The 16,416-nt window shown below is 42.2% G+C and overlaps 2 pseudogenes across 2 annotated transcripts in view; both read left to right on the top strand.

Moving 5' to 3' along the window:
- Positions 1-16,416, top strand: part of LOC146978156 (Ig kappa-b4 chain C region pseudogene) — a 92,912-nt pseudogene that overhangs the window by 64,070 nt on the left and 12,426 nt on the right. The gene's annotated exons all lie outside the window — the stretch shown is intronic.
- LOC146978162 (Ig kappa-b4 chain C region pseudogene) lies at positions 12,532-13,632 on the top strand (annotated as a pseudogene). Its single transcript, XR_015037047.1, has 2 exons — positions 12,532-12,563; positions 13,249-13,632. The product of XR_015037047.1 is annotated as an Ig kappa-b4 chain C region pseudogene (transcript).

Here is a 16,416-nt window from a genome sequence, read left to right on the forward strand (position 1 = left end):
GTAGTAAACTGCTGCATCTTCAGCCTGGACTCCACTGATGCTCAGAGTGAAGTCAGAGTTTGATCCACTGCCTGTAAAACGACCTGGTATCCCTGATTCTCGAGTGGAAGTGTTTTTAATGAGAAGTTTAGGTTTTTCTCCATCTCTCTGTTGATACCAGTGGAAATAGCTCGGAGCAGGACTGACTCTACATCTGATGGTGACTGAGCCTCCTACAGCAGATCTCACTGCTCCAGGCTGAGTCACTGTGACCTGACCTCTGGACTCTGAGGACACAGAGACAGAAAGATAAAACAGAGTCATGGTTTTGTGGGCTTCATTTCAGAGGGACAGATGTTGATAGAGGAGTTGGATTCTCTGGACTTTACCTGTGAAGCAGCAGCAGAGGAGAGTCCAGATGAGGACGGAGACCAAAGTCATGTTTTTGATGAGGAGGATTTCTGTGTCTTGTGTTGTCATGAAGGACAGCTGTCAGTCATCCAGTCTTCAACTCTCAGGACTATAAACTCTCCCAGAGCACTGGAGCATGGTGCTGCTGATGCAAAGTGGCTCTCTATGGAAATGCTCTGACTGACTCCAACAGGGACTGGGATCAATCTCATCATGCTGATTATCAATGGATCAATCAAATGATCATAATATTTATTGGAATTTGTTAGTTCTCATGTTCACTTGGTTTTAGTTTGATATATGAAATAATTGCATGTGAACTGTAATTACACATTGCCTTGTTCAAACTTGACCTAAAATAGACATTTATTGTTTTGAATCACAACAGTTGGACATCTATGAACTTTTTAAACTATGGTATATAAAACAGCCAACTGTAAAAACTAATTTGGTATGACATAAAGTTAAGGCATAATTAACATTTTATTCAGTCTTGTATGTTAATAATTAATCCATTATCTTATCCAATACAATGTCAACAACTATCAACCTAATGATATAATCAATGTAATCCCTGATTTCTCTTATCGTGATTAAATATTTTAGTTGCATATATGAGGTAGGATAGGTGAAAATAAAAGGATCAAGATTGTGTTACAATGTGCATTAAACAAGTTAAAAAGGTGTGGCCATTGATTAAAATATTGGACATACTTTGAAAATCATCACCAGCATAAATAGACTTGACATGAATTAAAGTCTATTATATTCTTCAATGAAAATTAACACTTAAGAATGTCTCAACGGAAACCTGGAAAAAGAAAAAAACTTGAAATAAACTTTTAGGCCCAATCCCATTTCTCTTTTTTACCCCTACCCCTTCCCCTACCCCTTGCCCCTTGCCCCTTGAAACGGAGCTACAAGGGGTAGGGGTAGAAAGTCAACCCCTCCGAATTGGGACACCCCTTCAACAGTCACATACGTCATCACGTAGTCTCACTGGCTTTTACGTAAGCTGATGCGGCGAGATTTTGCCAGAAATCAAATAGCCGTGTGTACCATATAACTTAATAAAATAAGATAAAACTTAATGCAGGCTGATCGGTTCATTGTAAAACATTTATTTACTGATGTAAATGTGGTGATTTCTGTACACAGAGCCCAGAGGCAGCTGCCTGCTCCTCTGTCTGATACATGAAGCTTCACTTTTCATCCAAATACCTAATGCTACTGCCACAATTGTCAGATTTCATCAATTAGACCAACATTTAAATGCTAAAAAGAATTTAACATGCTGGTGGTAAACCTCTAAAAACCCGCGGATAAGTTAATTAACGACCGCCTTCTCTCCCGGCGGGACCGGGACGAGGACGTAATTTGGCCGGCGGAGCAGCGCTGCAGACCGGCTGCTGCCTCTGTGAGGAGCCGCTCCTCCTGGAGCTTCACTTCTCCGAAAAATCGTCGGAGCAAACTTCTAACCCGCCGTCATTTGGGTAAACTAACCGCACATTTGGGACCTAAACAGTTACTTTCTCGCAAGAAAAAATATTAAAACTTAAGAAAGTGACGAAATAACAGCGCTACAGCAAGAAATAAAACAGCTTTTCGTTTTACAGCCACTGCTGCCGGCTGCCGCAAGATGCATTCTGGGAAACTTTTCATACCTCTCCGTTTGGAGTGTGCCTCTGAAAAATCTCCGTTTGGAGGGGTATGTAGCCCTAATAGAACTATTAAATGTGGTTTGCTCAACATTCGTTCTCTCCCATCCAAGTCTCTCCTAGTGAATGACTTAATTACAAGTCACCATATTGACATATTAACACTCACTGAGACCTGGTTGCAGCAAGATGAATATGTTAGTTTGAATGAATCTACCCCTCCTAGTTACATTAACTGTCATGTGCCTCGTAACACAGGCCGAGGAGGAGGAGTGGCTGCTATTTATCAGTCAAATCTGATTATCAACCCTAGACATAATAGTTCATATAATACATTTGAAAGCCTTACTGTCAGCCTCTCTCACCCAGACTGGAAAGCAGAAAAAACCACTCTTACTTGCTGTAGTGTATCGTCCTCCTGCACCTTATTCTGAGTTTCTAGAAGAATTCCCTGACTTTCTGTCAAATTTAGCAATGAGCTCAGACAAAGTCATTATAGTAGGTGACTTTAACATTCATGTGGACGTCGATGATGATTGTCTGGCTACTGCATTCAAGTCACTTTTGGATTCAGTCGGCTTCTCTCAGAGGGTAAACAACCCACTCACACTTTTAATCATATCCTTGACTTAGTACTTACTTATGGAATAGAAGCTGACCATGTCACAGTTCTTCCTCAGAACCCCGTCTTGTCTGACCATTCTTTAATAACATTTGAATTTACTTTAACAAATTATATCCTACCTGGGAAAAAATCCCGCTACAGTAGATGTCTATCTGACACTGCTGTTTCTAGATTTAAAGAGCTTATTCCAGCAGAGCTTGCTGCCACATCCTGTAACCATATTATGGGCAGTGATGCTGACTTCACCACATTCTGTAACCATACTATGGGCAGTTATGCTGGTTTCACCCCCACACAGGTGGACTATCTTGTGGATAGCACTGCAGCAGCACTCCTTGGAACACTTGATGCTGTAGCTCCCCTCAAAAAGAAAGTTATCAATCAGAAAAGAATAGCTCCCTGGTACAGCCCAAACTTGCGCGCTTTGAAACAGAAGACCAGACAGCTGGAAAGGAAAACACATTCCAGCCAACATGAGGAAGACCGTCAAGCCTGGAAGGATAGTTTATTAATATATAAAAAAGAACTCCGTAATGCTAGAAGCAATTACTATTCATCTCTAATAGAAAAGAATAAGAACAACCCCAGGTTCCTTTTCAACACTGTGGCCAGGCTGACCAAGAACCATAGTGTTGTTGAGCCATCCATCCCTCCAACTCTCAGCAGCAACGACTTCCTAACTTTCTTTACCGAAAAGATAGTTAATATTAGAACAAAAATTGCTAGTAATGGCCCACAGATTACGATACAAAGGGAGGACGCTGGAGCACACGGTCAGATAATAAACATTTATTGAGGTGCGGCTGCTGACGTTTCGACACAAGGTCTTCTTCAGAGCAAACGGAGCTGTTCAGTGGACGGGGGATTTAAATCCCGTGCCTGCATCTCTGATTGGGAGAGCAGGGAAACACGTCATATCACAACGGCTCACGTGATAGGCTACCACAGCAATAATACAAGTGTAATGAATACAATAAAGTTACAATGTATACAGGGACATGATTTCAATCAAGAGCATGATTAAATATACAAAATAGTAACAATAGTACAATAAGCCACGTAAGGGCACCATTCATAAAAAAACAAGACAAATTCATCTCTTCGTTAAGACCATTTGGCTCCATGGTGTTTAGGGTAAAAATCCAGAAGGCTTCTCTCTGCAGGAGTTTTTTGATAATGTTACCACCTCTCGATGGTGGGATGATTTTTTCGATCCCCCAGAATTTGAGGGTGGCAACTGAACCATGTTTGGCCTGATCATAATGCCTGGCCATTGCATATGTCAGGTTTTTAGTCCGGATGGCATTTTTGTGTTCAGCGATCCTGACTTTGAGTTGTCTTTTTGTCTGTCCAACATAAACTAAACCACACGGACACTTCAACATGTAAACAACATGAGTGCTGTTACAGTTAATAAAGTTGTTAATCTATGTAAGATTTTCCTGTGCGTGGGTGTGTGAATGTTTTAACGTTAGATGTGTTGGAACAGTGAGCACAGTGGCCGCAGCGTGGAAGCCTGCAGGTGGAGGTGGAAGCCAGGAGGAGGGAGGCGGCACACGGCTGTCAGAGTGGACGAGGCGGTCCTTCAGGTTACGTGCTCGCCTGAAAGTGATGAGTGGAGGCTGTGCAGAAAAGTTCTTAAGGGATGGATCACTTTTAATAATATGCCAGTGTTTTAAAACAGTTTCTTTGATCTGACTGGCCATGGGATTGAAATTCGTGGAGAAACAGAGGCGAGGGGGTGATGCGGGTTTAGGTTTTTTAACCAGGAGGGCGTGTCTGTCGGAGCAGGATGCTCTCTGATAGGCTGTTTCAATCAACGAATGGGAATAGCCTCTCGCTCTGAAGCGCTCTCTCATAGAGTCTGCTTTGATGTTAAATTCTTCGTCTGAACTACAGTTTCTGCGGAGTCTTAAAAATTGGCCGGTGGGAATATTCTTGATAAGTTGTGTAGAGTGATTACTGTCTGCTCTGAGGAGTGTGTTTCTACTGAGAGGCTTGCGAAATATAGTTGTTTGCAAACAGCCATTGTCCCCTTTATAGATGGTAAGGTCTAGGAAGTTGATTTCTTTGGGGTTACACTCTCTTGTGAAAGCCAAATAGTCATTTGTAGAGTTGAGATAATTAAAAAAAAGGCATCAAGTTCATCGAAAGTCCCTTTCCAGATAACAAAAATATCATCAATGTATCTCTTAAAGAGAGCAATTTTTGAGAAGAAGGGATTTGAAGAATTAAAAATGAATTTCTCTTCCCATAGTCCCATAACTAGACAGGCGTATGATGGAGCAAACGAGCTTCCCATTGATGTACCTCGGGATTGGAGGTAGTATCTCCCCGAGTACTTAAAGAAGTTCATGGATAGGATCATTTCAGATAATGACAAAAGGAATTCCTTGTGGGGAGATACATCAAAAACATCACCAGAGTGCTTGTCTAGGAAATGGGCTAGTGCTTTAATACCAACATGATGTGGAATGCAGGTATACAGGCTCTGAACATCAAAAGACACCAATAAATCATTTTCATCGAATTTCCAGTTTTTTAATATACTGAGTATATCAGTGGTGTCTCCTAAAAAAGAAGGTAAATCCACAACAAATTTCTTAATGAAAAAATCCACAAACTGCGAGAGAGGCTCTGTAAGGCTGCCTATACTGGCAACGATAGGACGCAGCGGAGGATTTTCTAAACTTTTGTGGATTTTTGGAAGCCCATAAAAAGCTGGGCAAATCGGATGTTCAGTGGTGAGGAAATTTCTTTCCTGATCAGTTATCCACCCTCGTGTAAACGCTGTGTCAATGTAATTGTCAATTTTGGTCTTAATGTCTTCAGTAGGATCCGAGCTGAGAGCTGAGTAGCATGTGACATCAGCCAACTGGCTCTTGATGCTGGTATCATATTGGTTAGAGTTCATCACAACAATAGAGCCACCTTTATCCGCTGGTTTAATAATGATGTCCGTTCTTTTTTCTAACTCGTTAAGAGCAGTCAATTCAGCTTCGGATAAATTTAGCTTGGGCGAGGGTTTCGATACCCATAGAAGCACCTCCCAGACTTGGTACACACTTGGACAGCTTCTCTCCCATCGACCTATCAGACTTAACTTCTGCAATTACTTCTTCCAAGTCAGCCACATGTCTGCTGGATCCAGTTCCGACAAGACTACTTAAGGATGTCTTCCCCTTAATTAACATTTCTTTTCTGAACCAAATCAATCTTTCCTTAGCCACAGGCTACGTGCCACAGGCCTTCAAGGTGGCTGTCATTAACCCTTTACTTAAAAAACCTTCTCTTGACCCAGATGTCCTTGCCAACTATCGGCCTATATCCAACCTTCCTTACATCTCTAAGATCCTTGAGAAGATTGTCCTGGAGCAGCTACATGAACATCTGCACAGCAACGTGCTCTTTGAAGCTTTCCAATCTGGATTCAGAGAACACCATAGCACTGAAACAAGCACTTGTCAAAGTCTCTAATGATCTTCTTATAGCTTCAGACAGAGGTCTCGTCTCTGTTCTTGTACTTTTGGACCTCAGTGCTGCATTCGACACCATCGACCACAGCATCCTGCTGCAGAGACTAGATCATGAAATAGGGATTAAAGGACCTGCCCTAAAATGGTTTAAGTCATACTTATCTGACAGGTTTCAATTTGTTAATGTTAATAACGACCACTCAGAGTATAGCAGAGTTACGTATGGTGTACCGCAGGGTTCAGTCTTAGGGCCAATCCTCTTCATTCTTTACATGCTCCCATTAGGTGGCATCATCCGGAAGCACTCAATCAATTTTCACTGTTATGCGGATGATACGCAACTCTACTTGTCCATGGAGCCAGATGACAGAAGCCGCCTCATCAATCTGCAAGACTGTCTGAAAGACATTAGATCCTGGATGTCCTCTAACTTCTTGCTACTGAATTCAGATAAAACTGAGGTCATCGAGTTTGGAACCTAAACATCTCAGGGACACGTTCTCCAATCAGATCGCTACTCTAGATGGCATCACCCTGACCCCGAGTACAACCGCGAGGAACCTTGGAGTCATTTTTTGACCAGGACCTTTCCTTTAACTCCCACATAAAGCACGTGACTAGGACCGCCTTCTTCCATCTGCGCAGTATCACTAAGATTAGGAATATCCTCTCCCAGAGTGATGCTGAGAAACTAGTACATGCATTTATCACTTCTAGGCTAGACTACTGCAACTCTCTCCTGTCAGGATGTCCGAAAAACTCTCTAAAGAGTCTCCAGCTGGTCCAGAATGCCGCAGCGAGGGTTTTGACAGGAGTTAGGAAGAGAGAGCACATCTCTCCCACCTTAGCTTCTCTCCACTGGCTTCCTGTAGGATTTAGAATAGACTTCAAAATCCTTCTGCTGACTTATAAGGCTCTTAATGATAAAGCTCCAACCTATCTGAAAGAACTAATCATTCCTTACTGTCCTACCAGAGCACTCCGCTCCCAGAATGCAGGTCTGTTAGTGACTCCCAGTATCTCTAAAAAACAGACTGGGAGGTAGAGCCTTCAGTTACCGGGCTCCTTTACTGTGGAACCAGCTCTCTCCATGGGTCAAAGAGGCAGACACTCTAACTACATTTAAGTCTAGACTTAAGACCTTCCTTTATGACAGAGCTTTTAGTTTAGGCTGGTTCAGGTAGCTCTGAACCATTTTATAGCTACGCTGCTATAGGCTTAGACTGCTGGGGACACATCTGGTTACACAGAGCCCTCTCCTCCTCTTCTCTTCTCTTCTCTCCTCTCCTCTCCTCTCCTCTCCTCTCCTCTCCTCAGTATATTTTTGAACTGTCATTTTCTGCTGTACTTTGTAGTTTGGCCTTGGTGTCTTGCACTCTCTCTGTGTTTCCTCAGATCCACCGGAGCTCCATCCTCTCTGCAACCAGCCGCCGCCTGCATCGCCCCCCCCTCCCTCCCCTTCCCCTGCTGTTAGACCGGCCTCCCATTCCTTCACATGGACAAATCTGCAACCCAGCCCTCCCATCGAGCTGGCCAGCTCTCCCTGCCCCCCCCCCCCCCCCCCCCCCCCCCGCCCCCTCCCCTCACCGGAGACTGCCTTCGTCGGCTCCTGCTAACATTTCCATGTTTCGCGCATTCTGTGACAAACTGTAAACTGTTTTCTTGTCTGTAACAACATCTATTGCACGTCTGTCCGTCCTGGGTGAGGGATCCCTCCTCTGTTGCTCAACCTGAGGTTTCTCCGACTTTTCCCTGTTAAAAGGGTTTTCCATGGAGTTTTTCCTCAGTCGATGTGAGGGTCTAAGGACAGAGGATGTTGTTACGATGCCATGTAAAGCCCTTTGAGACAAACTGTTTGTAAAAACGGGCTATACAAATAAAATTGCCTTGCCTTGCCTTGCCTTGCCTTGCCTACCACTTCCCCCTACCCCTCTGTCCTAACGGGGATTGGGACACCCCTACCCCTACATGTGAATGCGCAAAACGGAGGGGTAGGGGTAAGTGGTAGGGCCAAGAGGTGAAATGGGATTGGGCCTAACTGCCACTGATTTACAACTGAAGCTCAACAACATCATATTCTGTGTCCCTTCACTCACTGTGTTTATTGGGCAAACAAGTAAAAATAATAATAATCTAATTAAAACTTAATTAAAAAAGTAACACTGATGTGTTTTCATGTGAACGTACTAACTTGTCTGTGGTGTTTGTCCCTCTGACTTCAACTCAGTCTCATGAACTGTTTTAAGTGAGAACTTTGACTAAAATGAATGAAAAAATAAAAATTTTGCTAATTGTAGAAAAGTCAAAATATTCAGTATGAAACATAATTACTACATGATGTTTGGTTCAGACATTATATATGATCTTTTACTTTCAGTGCAGCTGTGGATCAGATCAGTTCCTCTGCAGCTGAGGGAGGTTTTTGTACGACGCTTTTTCACTGTGTGAACGGGAAGCTGTGACCACTCTGTCCACAATGATAAACTCCTGCATCTTCACTCTGGATTCTACTGATGGTCAGAGAAAAGTCAGTTCCTGACGGACTGCCACTGAAACGATCTGAAACTCCAGACTGACGGGTTGTAGCTTGATAAATCAGGAGTTTAGGAGTTTCTCCAGGTTTCTGAAGGTACCAATGAAGCCAGTTGCTCATACTTGAACTGGCTTTACACCTGATAGAAACAGTCTGACCAAGAACAACAGACTGAGCTCCAGGAGTCTGAGTCAGGATGATTTCTCCTGATGAACCTGAAAAACATCAACAAGAGGAGAAGAGTTATTGAGACAAATCCATCTTGGAGAAAGATCAACATCCAAACAGAAGAGGATCATTTCTTGAACATGGAGAATAGATGGAAGAAGGTCAATGCTGCTGGTTTCAGTGTTTCTCCATCATAGCAGAACATCATTGTGGTGAACCTGGTTCCATCCTGAAGCAAAGTTTTCAGCAGAGAGTCTCACCCTGAACAAGGACCCACAGGTGGCCAGCAGTAGAGTCACAGACATCATCATTGAGCTGCTGTGGTGTCAGTGGCTGTGAAAGGCCTGGACACACACTGATCAACACTGGCCTCTTAACGGCTGGGAGCAGAGAGGAAGGACACATATGCAAACACACAGAGTCACTCAACTGGAGCTGTCCTCAACACATCATGCTGTGTCCTCCTCACTGCTGGAACAACTCACTCATTCAATCATCCTCACTGATTAAAACTCTGGATATGGTTTCATATAAGAAATTTTAAAGTGCAGCCACTGATACTGTTGACTTATATATAAACAGCACATGTCCCTCTTATTTTTTCTCACAGTGTTAATCAGTCATCACCATTACACATTTTTTTTCTAACTTGCTTAATGTTCATCTGCTATAACCAAATTTACTCTAGGCGTTCCACAAGGCGCCATCCTTGGTCCCCTCTAGTTTATATTTTATTTGTTGCTATGATCCATTTTTCCAGCAGTAATAAATATTTGATCAGAGCATCTCAGACATTAGATACCAAAGTTCCTCCTGAAACAGTTGATCAGCAAATTGTGTTCAAAGTTCAATTTAATCCTCTGGCTACACTTTTGAATGTGTCATGTACAGTTTATGTTGTGTTTCAGACACATTATGTTAATGACAAAGCCAGTGTTTCTGCCACAGAAAACACTTGTGACATTGCAGATGTGAGGCTTCAGTGTGCAGAGACTTTAACATAGTCTGTGGACACTGATGTTTCCTTAATATTGAATCAGATGGATGTATGGACGTCAGTGGAGCTGACTGTGCTTGATGTAGTTGTGATATTATTGTCTGATTGGGCTTTTTCACTGGAACTATGTGTGTATGCTCAGTGAACTGTGTCAGTCTCTGCAGTATCTTCCAGCTGCAGCAGTCAGTTCAGTTTCTGTTCTGTTTGACTGAGGGAGGTTTTTGTACGACGTTTTTTCACTGTGTGAACACATGCTGCCTGTTGATAACATGAAAACTCTGACAGTAGTAAACTGCTGCATCTTCAGCCTGGACTCCACTGATGCTCAGAGTGAAGTCAGAGTTTGATCCACTGCCTGTAAAACGACCTGGAATCCCTGATGCTCGATTGGAAGCAACATAAATGAGGAGTTTAGGTTTTTCTCCATCTCTCTGTTGGTACCAGGCTAAACGGTTGTTGCTGTAAACATTCTGACTGACTCTGCATCTGATGGTGACTGAGCCTCCTACAGCAGAGCTCACTGCTCCAGGCTGAGTCACTGTGACCTGACCTCTGGACTCTGAGGACACAGAGACAGAAAGATAAAACAGAGTCATGGTTTTGTGGGCTTCATTTCAGAGGGACAGATGTTGATAGAGGAGTTGGATTCTCTGGACTTTACCTGTGAAGCAGCAGCAGAGGAGAGTCCAGATGAGGACGGAGACCAAAGTCATGTTTTTGATGAGGAGGATTTCTGTGTCTTGTGTTGTCATGAAGGACAGCTGTCAGTCATCCAGTCTTCAACTCTCAGGACTATAAACTCTTCCAGAGCACTGGAGCATGGTGCTGCTGATGCAAAGTGGCTCTCTATGGAAATGCTCTGACTGACTCCAACAGGGACTTGGATCAATCTCATCATCCTGATTATCAATGGATCAATCAGTTGATGAGTATATTGATCAGGAAGTGCTTTTTTAATGCTGTTTAGGTTTTATCTGCTTGAGTTTCTTTAATTCAGATTATACAGTATTTTCTCATGTCTTAAAGCAGATATCATCGGCACGGCCGTTTTGGCTAATGCTGTGTTCAAGGCAGGCTTTTGAAACCGTAAGTTACAGCTTCAAGTCACAACTACGACTTGGTAGCGTTCCAGGTAACCCGTAGCTCGTGTTTTTACCGTCCTGTTGTCTGTGAAAGTTCCCTATAACGGCCACTCGTAACTTCCGACCCGTGATCTCGTACCAGATCGAACTGGTCTGACTTCACAGGAAGGAAAAACACAAAGTACGAGTTTCCTTGAACGCACCATGAGTTAGCAGCCCCCGCCCTTGTCAGGCATCAATTGGTCCTCGTGCTACGTCACCACATTCACGCGCATCCCTTGGCTGCACACACAGCCCTTCATGCCGTTCTCTCCCCTCATTGGATAACACTTGTATCCCACAAGGAAAATTTTCTCCTCGGGTTACAGCAGAGCAGAGTGACGGAGAGACTCGTGTTTAGGCTGAAATACTTCATGTAAGTGATTGCTGACGGAAAATAGGACTATTTAGGACTTATATTAACAAAAACATTCCACTGATATCTGCTTTAAAACATTTTTGAAAGTGTAGATTTTTCTTAAACTGAACAAATATTAAAAATTGACGATACATATTTTCCTTTTTGTACTGTGTTGTTGTCATTTCTCACATCAGCTGCCAAAACGTTATAAACAGACTAATTATGGTGAGTTTGTTTGTTTCAGAGTCAGAGAGCCGTGTCTCTACAGTGAGAGGTTTTTGTACGACGACTCAATGACTTTATATCACTGTGGTACACGTTCGGTGGAGGAACCAGACTGGATATTGGAAGTAAGTGAATATTTCTTCATGAAATTTAAAGCAGAAGTAAGTGATATATTTGTGTTAATATAAGTCTTAAATAGTTATATCTTCCGACAGCAATCACTTACATAGAGTGTTTGGTCTGAAACTCGGGTCTGTCAGTCCCTCTGCTCTGCTCTGAGCCGAAGAGAAAACATTTATCGTATCCTACAGTTTTTATCCAATGAGGAGAGAGAACGGCATGCAGGGCTGTGTGTGCAGCCAAGGGACGCCGTGAATGTGGCGACGTAGGGACGAGGACTGTTATGGTGCATTCAAGGAAACTCGTGTTTTTCCGACCGTAAAGTGGTACCAGTTCGATCTGGTACGAGTTCACCGGTCGGAAGTTACGAGTGGCCGTTATAGTGACTTTCACCGGTAAAACAGGTCGGAAAAACACGAGTGGGTTGCCTGAAACGCTACAAAGTCGTAAGTTGTGACTTGAAGCTGTAATTTACGATTTCAAAAGCCTGCCTGGAACGCAGCATTAGCGAAAACGACCGGACCACTTACTTCTGCTTTAATTTAATTTAATTTGTTAAATCGTAAAATGGCAAAGAAAAGCACATACTTGGCTTTTTGTGATTTTTTGAAAAGTGAAAAAATTTCAGCTTTAGGATCCAAAAATATATATATATTTTTTTTTTTAAATCTGATGACAAATGTTGCAACATAAAAAGTATAAACGATAAAGAAACAGATACAAAACATTTATGTTAAAGTTTCATGATAAAATCTTGTAGATAAGAGTAGTTCAGTGTGACAGAGTCAGAGAGCTGTGTCTCTACAGTGAGAGGTTTTTGTACGACGGCTCAATGACTTGGTATCACTGTGGTGGACTTTTGGTGGAGGAACCAGACTGGAGCTTGGAAGTAAGTTTCTGCAAAAATACTAAAACGATTTTTTTCTTTTTTTAGTTTTTAGCATATAAAATCTTTTATTTTATTAACTATATTTTTCATATTGTGTTTTTATTTCTCCTTCTTAATCGTGGAGTTAAACGTAGGGCCTTTCTTGTCGCATGCCTGCCATGATTGAATTGAAGCTGAACTGTAGAAATGGTCAAACATCATTTGTTTTTTAATATATTGTATATTTAATATATTGTTTCGTAGTAGTAGTAGTAGTAGTTTTTGAAATCCCTTTGAAACCTGTGATTCACTGTTTCCATTGTTCATTTGAATCATTTTAAGAGTTTGTTCAATGAGGAGTATTTTCCACTCGAGAAACATTTGATCGTTGTCAGATTATTTGATAAATCTGTTTGTGTTGCACCTGAAAATCAAACTCACGGAAAATGTATGATTGCTCTTAAATGAGCTTCATATATTTCTAGAATAGTTTGATATGTTTCAGGTCAAACTGTATGATGATTGTCTCTGTGCTGATGTGCATGAGAGGCTTCTTGAAGGGAAGTGAAACAATGTGTGAGTGAGTGACTGGTGGAGCAGAAAAACATCTGACAGAAACTCCTTAAAGGACAAAACCAGCTCTCACACAGTAAAGGTGTCCAAGTGGCTGCTGTTGGATTGACAGTTTATGGTCTGTGTCTCCTAGGTGATACCCGTCCCACCCTGACGGTGCTGCCCCCCTCCAGTGAGGAGCTGCAGCAGCAGGGGAAGGCCACGCTCATGTGCCTGGCCAACAAGGGCTTCCCCTCAGACTGGAGTCTGGTCTGGAAGGTGGACGGCAGCAGCAGCAGCAGCTGGGAGGAGAGCAGGAGCCCCGTGGTGCTGGGGAAGGACGGCCTCTACAGCTGGAGCAGCACCCTGAGGCTCCCTGCAGACCAGTGGAGGAAGCTGGGCTCTGTGACCTGTGAGGCCACCCAGGGCTCCCAGACTCTGGTCTCAGAGACACTGAGGAGAGACCAGTGTCCCCAGTCCTGAGCTGACTCACTGGGACTCTACTGCTTTTACTCTGTTGTCTCTAACACTCTCTCTCTCGTTCTTTCATTACCATGTTCTGTCTTTCTCTCTGATGTGTTTTAAAGTTTTCTATCATGTAATTTCATTATTTCCAGAAAATAAAGATCTGTTCATCAAATTTTGATTCAGTCTTTGGTTTTTATACTATCATATGATGATCATTCTTTGTCAGTGCTATGAAATAACACTTCATCGATCCCTCCATACACCAAAAATTAAAAAACCATTCACATTTAGAACCTACAAATGACTTTTTCTTCATACGTTTAATATTTTTCAATAATACACTGGTAGCCATGATTGGTAAATTCGACTAGTCAACTTCTCTGTTGTTTGACTGACAGAAATTTAAATCAGAAGTAAGTGGTCCGGTCGTTTTAGCTAATGCTGCGTTCCAGGCAGGCTTTTGAAATCGTAAATTACAGCTTCAAGTCACAACTTACGACTTTGTAGCGTTCCAGGCAACCCACTCGTGTTTTTCCGACCTGTTTTACCGGTGAAAGTCACTATAACGGCCACTCGTAACTTCCGACCGGTGAACTTGTACCAGATCGAACTGGTACGACTTCACGGTCGGAAAAATACGAGTTTCCTTGAACGCACCATAACAGTCCTCGTCCCTACGTCACCACATTCACGGCGTCCCTTGGCTGCACACACAGCCCTGCATGCCGTTCTCTCTCCTCATTGGATAAAAACTGTAGGATACGATAAATGTTTTCTCCTCGGCTCAGAGCAGAGCAGAGTGACTGACAGACCCGTGTTTCAGACCAAACACTCTATGTAAGTGATTGCTGTCGGAAGATAGAACTATTTAAGACTTATATTAACACAAATATATCACTTACTTCTGCTTTAATATATTTTGGGGACACACAAATATAAAGTCAAGTATCATCCGCATAGAGTAATATTTAGTCTGCACTTTCCTAGCTCTCCCTTTGTTTCTCTTCATGACAGGGCCATGATAAAGTTCAACTCTGCTATTTTCTTCAATATTTTATGAAAATTAGACATTTTTACTGTAATGCCATCTGTACAAAAAGTATTTCGTTTGATGGATATTTGGAGTTCAATTTGGAAGTTCTTCTGTCTTGAATATTTAGTTGTAACATTGTTTTTGCAATAAATTTATGTAGTTTGGGTTTAGTTGACTTTTTCTTTGTAATGTATCGCATTGATTGACCTACTGAATGTTTTTGATAAAAAAATAAATTGGAAATCTTATCAACTCAAAAAGAGCCATTTGATTAAACATTACTGATTTGATAAAATTACCTCATAATGAAAATTTAGTGATTTTTACAACGTTAGAATATGTTGAAGTTTTTAGTTTCAGTGCAGCTGTTTAGTCAGATCAGTTCCTCTGCAGCTGAGGGAGGTTTTTGTACGACGTTGTATCACTGTGTGAACGGGAGGGTTTCATCCTGTTGACAGTAATAAACTCCTGCATCTTCAGTCTGAACTCCACTGATGGTCAGAGTGAAGTCAGTGTCACTGGATTTACTTCCACTAAAACGTTCAGGGACTCCAGAGTAACGGGTTACATCATTATAAATCAGGAGTTTAGTTGTTTCTCCAGGTTTGTGGAGGTACCACTGTAGATCAGTACCAACATATGCACTGGTTTTACATCTGAGAGAAACAGTCTGACCTAGAACAACAGACTGAGCTCCAGGAGTCTGAGTCAGGATGATTTCTCCTGATGAACCTGAAAAACATGAAAGAGATGAAAAAGGTTATTGAGACGAATCCATCTTGGAGAAAGATCAACATCCAAACAGAAGAGGATCATTTCTTGAACATGGAGAATAGATGGAAGAAGGTCAATGCTGCTGGTTTCAGTGTTTCTCCATCATAGCAGAACATCATTGTGGTGAACCTGGTTCCATCCTGAAGCAAAGTTTTCAGTAGAGAGTCTCAGATCGACCCTGAACAAGGACCACCCAGGGTGGCCAGCAGTAGAGTCACATGACATCATCATTTGAAGCTGCTGTGGTGTCAGTGGGCTGTGAAAGCGCCTGGACACCACACTGCTCAACACTGGCCTCCATTATGGCTGGGAGCAGAGGAAGGACACATATGCAAACACACACAGAGTCACTCAACTGGAGCTGTCCTCAACACATCATGCTGTGTCCTCCTCACTGCTGGAACAACTCACTCATTCAATCATCCTCATAAAACTCTGGATTTAGTTTCATATAGTAATACATAAACAGCACATGTAACTCTTTTCTCAGTGTTAATCAGTCATCACCTGTCTGGTGATTATTTTCTCACTTGCTTAATGTTCATCTGCTAATTTACTCCTGGAGTTCCACACAGCACCATACTCGGTCCCCTCTAGTTTATATTTTATTTGTTGCTATGATTTATTTTTGTACCAGTAATGCATATTTGATCCGAATGTTTCAGACATTAGATACCAAAGATCCTCCTGAAAATGTTGATCAGCTGATTGTGTTCAAAGTTCCTCTGACAACATTTTTGTATGTGTGCAGTGCAGTTTGTGTTGTGTTTCAGACACATGTTTATGTCAGTGTCAGTGATTCTGCCACAGAAAGCTATTGTGACACAGCATATGTGAGACTTCAGTGTGCAGAGACTTTAACATAGTCTGTGGAAATTGATGTCTCCTTAATATTGAATCAGATGTCAGTGGAGCTGACTGTGCTTCATGGAGTTGTGATGTTAATGGTCTGATTGGGCTTTTTCACTGGAACTGTGTGTGTGCCCTCAGTGAACTGTATCAGTCTCTGCAGTATCTTCCAGCTGCAGCAGTCAGTTCAGTTCTGTT

This window comes from Trachurus japonicus, chromosome 11, assembly GCF_045865225.1.
Source record: "Trachurus japonicus isolate A0001 chromosome 11, Traja_1.0".
NCBI lineage: Eukaryota > Metazoa > Chordata > Actinopteri > Carangiformes > Carangidae > Trachurus > Trachurus japonicus.